At 43.8% G+C, this 4,518-nt stretch overlaps 1 pseudogene; it reads left to right on the top strand.

The window, feature by feature from the left end:
* Positions 1-804: 804 nt before the first annotated feature.
* Positions 805-923, top strand: LOC111729495 (annotated as a pseudogene).
* The last annotated feature ends 3,595 nt before the right edge of the window (positions 924-4,518 follow it).

Genomic DNA, 4,518 nt, shown 5'->3' on the forward strand with positions numbered 1-4,518 from the left:
CTTCCTAACGTGTTTGTTTTTCTTCAGGGCTTCCTATTCCCTTTGCTCCCCCATTTCCTGATCCACTTAGAATAAACCCCAATGTGCAATCGCCCCCACCTCACTGGTATTAGGTACTTTTAATGACATCAGTGTGTAGGCTGCAAAAGTATCTCTCCTTGGAGAGGAGTTAGTCATGCAATTTGTGTGGCCCTGTCTTCACTTAAAGCCAACAATAAAAAAAGAAAGAAAGAAAGAAATCCAAGCTATATCACTCACATAAAGCAAAATGACACGTATTTCTCTACCTTTTGCTGAGGGGTCTCGCGTCTCTTAAGAATCTACACTCTACTTCAAACCCATAAGTCACAGGTTGTGGCTTCTGGTGTGTGGTGGCATCAGTGCCCGGGGCAGCTCGTTCTGATGTCTCCAGAAGATGTTCTTGTGTGATGAAGAAACGTTCAACGAGTAAGTGTAAGCTTACACTCCACGCACAAGTGCACCTTCAACATCTCCGTTCACATATAAAACGAAGAGGTAGGGCAATAGCAATTTGTGATACTGAAACCAAACTCGTTTAAGAGTCACAGAAAAAAGGAAGACTGTGTGTTCAAGGCACCGACATTATAGAGCTGAGTCAGGCCGTGTTGCACAGGATACGTCAGTAAGGCCTGTGACTGCCCGACCCTCGAGCAGACGCTCAGTTGTCTCAGGAAGTTCTACCATATTGCTTTGATCCATTAATTCTTTCAGCCTCTAAGACCACTTCGCCCATCGCCTCTTAGTTCACTGACTGTAATGGAATCAATCAGAATAGAATCTCCAGTCTACAGCCATGACGACCTGAACAAGCCCGATCCTGTCTGATCTGAGAAGCTAAGCAGGGTTGGGCCTGGTTAGTACTTGGATGGGAGACCACCTAGGAAGACCAGGTGCTATAGGCGTAAAAAATAAGGGACTGTAAGCTGACAAGGTCCTTGCAATCTGTGAGGTCAACCAAGGGTTGCCTCGCCTAAAAAAAAAAAAAAAAAAAGAATCCCCTCAACTTCCACCACCAAATAGCCAATGTACCTGCACCTGCTGCCACACACTCTACCTGGCCCCTGCCCAGCTGCCCCTCAGCGTCCGGTCACAGTTCCTCTCCTTTGTTGAAGGACTTCTCCAGCATCGGTTTTCCTCCCTGCCAATAAATCATTCCCATCAGCATAAAAATATGTAGCTCCTTCCTATCTTCAAAAGAGCCTCTCCCTTCCCCTGACTCCACACCCTTCTGCAGACACTGGCCGTTTCCTGCGTCCCTCCGCTGCAAAGCTCCTCCAGCACTGTCCACTTCCACCCATCTGTTCCTCTGTTTTGAGACTCTGATTTCATCTAGTGCTTGAGTAACTGGATGACAATAAAAGCCATGAATACAAAAAAGACTTCACCCACATTCCACTAGCCTAAGACATCAATGATTCCCCTTTTATTTGTGCTCCCTTCTGGCATTTGCTCATTGGCTAATGTCCTTTTCTGCACTGTTGCAATCGTAGTCTGGGAATATTTTTATCTTCTACTCTACTTAGTAAAAACATCATTTCCTCTTTCTCTATATTATTTACAGAACTCATACTTTAAGAATTATATCAAGTAGGTATATCTGTAATTCATTTCACTACCCACTATTTGGGGCCATTTAGACGGTTTTTTACCACTGTTACAAATAGAGCTGTGGTTAATCATCTCATGTACATAATTTACCAACAGCCTTTGTGCGAAGTGTTTGTTCACATACATTGCAGAGGAGTCACTTACTGTGTGGTACGACTGTCCTGTGAAATCGTGCTGGAACTCTCTGCAGTGGCCCCCCTAGTCCATGGCTTCACTTTCGGTGGTTTCAGTTACCACTGTCAACCTCAGTCCGAAATACTAAGTGGAAAATTCTGGAAATAATTTTTAAGTTTTAAATTGTATGCCACTCTGAGTAGCATTTTGGAGTCTCGCGTCATCCAGACAGCTAATTCGACGCTTCTCCCCTTTTTCTACTGAAATGAAGTTTTTAGAACAATTAAATACCCACATCCCCCCTATTGCCCAAATCTTCAGTTTGGATGAGATGATCATAGCATTTCAGTCTCAGACTATTACCGTGTTTTACCTCCTAGAATCTCGTTCCTGTTTCAAAAGTCTTAACAGAGTATAATCCCAACTTCACCATCATCAACCATTTAGATTTAATTGTAAATATCATAAGATCTATCGCTCATCAATGTTTCTTGAACTTTTCATCTTCTCTATCATGAGACTTGATTTTCATTCGGTTAGAGAATTTTGTCAGAAGGGTAGATGGGTGAGATATTTTCAGAGCCCTTGCAATGTGTAAAATGTCTTTCCTTTGCTCTCACGTGTGAATAATAACTTTCTTCTACATAGGGATATTGCCAAGGGTCTGGAAATGGAAATGCGAATTGTCTGCTTCAACCGAAAGTGCAGATGAGAAGTCCGTCCGGTTATCTTTCCTTTGTAAGTTACCTTTGCAAGTTCTATTCTTTGTCTGGAAGCATCGCAAGATTTTCTGCTATGATGCCAAATGATTTCCTAATTCCGTCATTCCTTCCACAGTTGTCGGTTAGCGTGACACTGTAGAGAAAAGCTTTCTCTGCTCCGCATTCATTTACTCACTTATTTATGCACATTAGCAATGGACTTACGAATGCTTATCATATTCAGTAGGCAATATCTGTTCCTTCCATTGTTCGCTGATGCTCAAATTATCCCAGATTTGGTCAGCGAGTGCCCCTTCAGGCTGGCTTTCATGTTCTTTGACATATTCCTATCAATCTTTGAACACTTTTTTTACTTTCTGGCACAAACACGAAAATGTTCCAAGCTTATCTTGTACTTCTCCTCCCCGAGCCCCGGAATCAAGTATTTCTTCAAAGAGCTGTGCTTTTTTGTTTTTTGTTTTTGTTATTGTTATGATTATTATTACTATATTATTTTGTAGAGAACGGTATTTCAAAAAATGAACGTCAGGTATGCTCGATGTTATTGCAAGGACATTGTTCTCAAGCCTTTTCAATCAAAAGAGCTAGGCGACATATATCTACATCCATGTACGTGTATACACACGTATACGCACAAAAACATTATGGAAGACACAAAATCACTGGCATGTCCAATCCAGCCTTACGCACCACGGGGTCACTCCCAGCTTCTCCTCTTTCCACACTCGAACTCCTCTTTCTCGGGGAGAAACCTGGCCCAAGACCTCCATAGATTGGGTTTGCTGATCGACAAGCAACGTAACTCATCTCTCCTCACCGCCACCACTCCTCGCCTCGTCCTGCTTCCGACACCCACGCCGGGTGGCTGCCCCTTGTATGGGTGCTGCCCTTGGCCCGCTCGGGCCCCACGTGCCAGACCGCCGCCACCAGCCCACTCCGTGCTGATGCGTTTCTCATCCCCCTCGGGCTCCACCTCCTTGTGCTGGACACTACCACTCTCCAGTGCGAATGCTCACGTTGGCTCAACTCTGTCCCCTGGCTTTAAGGCCAATTATTTAGGCAAGAAAGAAAGAAGGAAGAAGGAAGGAAGGAAGGAAGGAAGGAAGGAAGGAAGGAAGGCAGGAAGGCAGGCAATCAGAAAAACATTGTGTGTGTGTGTGTGCGCGCGCAAATACATATATACATATGTGTGTGTGTGTGTGTGTGTATATATATATATACACACACACTCCAATACACCCACCACACTTGATGCCCTTTCATTACTTATTTTTTTTTCTTATTACAAGCAATGGAAGACATCCAAGACATACAAGCAATGAAATACTGACAAATGGAGGGGAGAAAAAAATTTTCCACTACCCTCTCAGGTTCTGCATGGGGCCTGCAAATTTAACTGACAAAAGATTGACAGGAGAAAAACTTATGCTTCTTTACTGATGTTAACATTTTTATGTGCAAAGGGGCTTCACAGAAAGGAGGTGAAAACCCAAAGAGGCAGTTAGAGCTGGGGGATTATGTACCATTTTAACAGAGAGCAATAAACTGTGGAGAAGAGACTAGGAAACGTATGGGCAATAAGACTTGTGTAGTGAGGGTCGTTATGCAGATAAGAGTCATACTTCTCCTCTTTGTCCAGAGGGGAACACCTTACAAAAGGAAAACGACATCACCGTTACGTAAGGGAAATTTCCGCCCCGCTGTCAGACAGAGAGAAGGCGGGCAGAAAGTCCTTCTGTCAGCTGCATGTCAATTGCCTTCAGCTTGAAATACTTGTATGCCACAGGGGTATATTTTGGGGTGGTATATTCTGATCCCCGTCAAAAACAAAAAGCAGAGCATAAAGAGTATTCACAGCGGGGGCCAGCCGTGTGGGCATGTGACCTGCGCAGTCCCACAGAGCCTTACACTCAGGAGGATCCTGTACTGGGTTCAATGCTCTGCCATCACCAGCTTAAAATTCCTAATAATTTTTGAACCAGTGTAGGGGAGGAAAAAATCTTTCCTTCTACCATTCTGAGCTGTTGGCTGAGGTCCCTATAATAAAAGACAG

This window comes from Pteropus vampyrus, unplaced genomic scaffold, assembly GCF_000151845.1.
Source record: "Pteropus vampyrus isolate Shadow unplaced genomic scaffold, Pvam_2.0 Scaffold263, whole genome shotgun sequence".
Classification (NCBI taxonomy): Eukaryota; Metazoa; Chordata; class Mammalia; order Chiroptera; family Pteropodidae; genus Pteropus; species Pteropus vampyrus.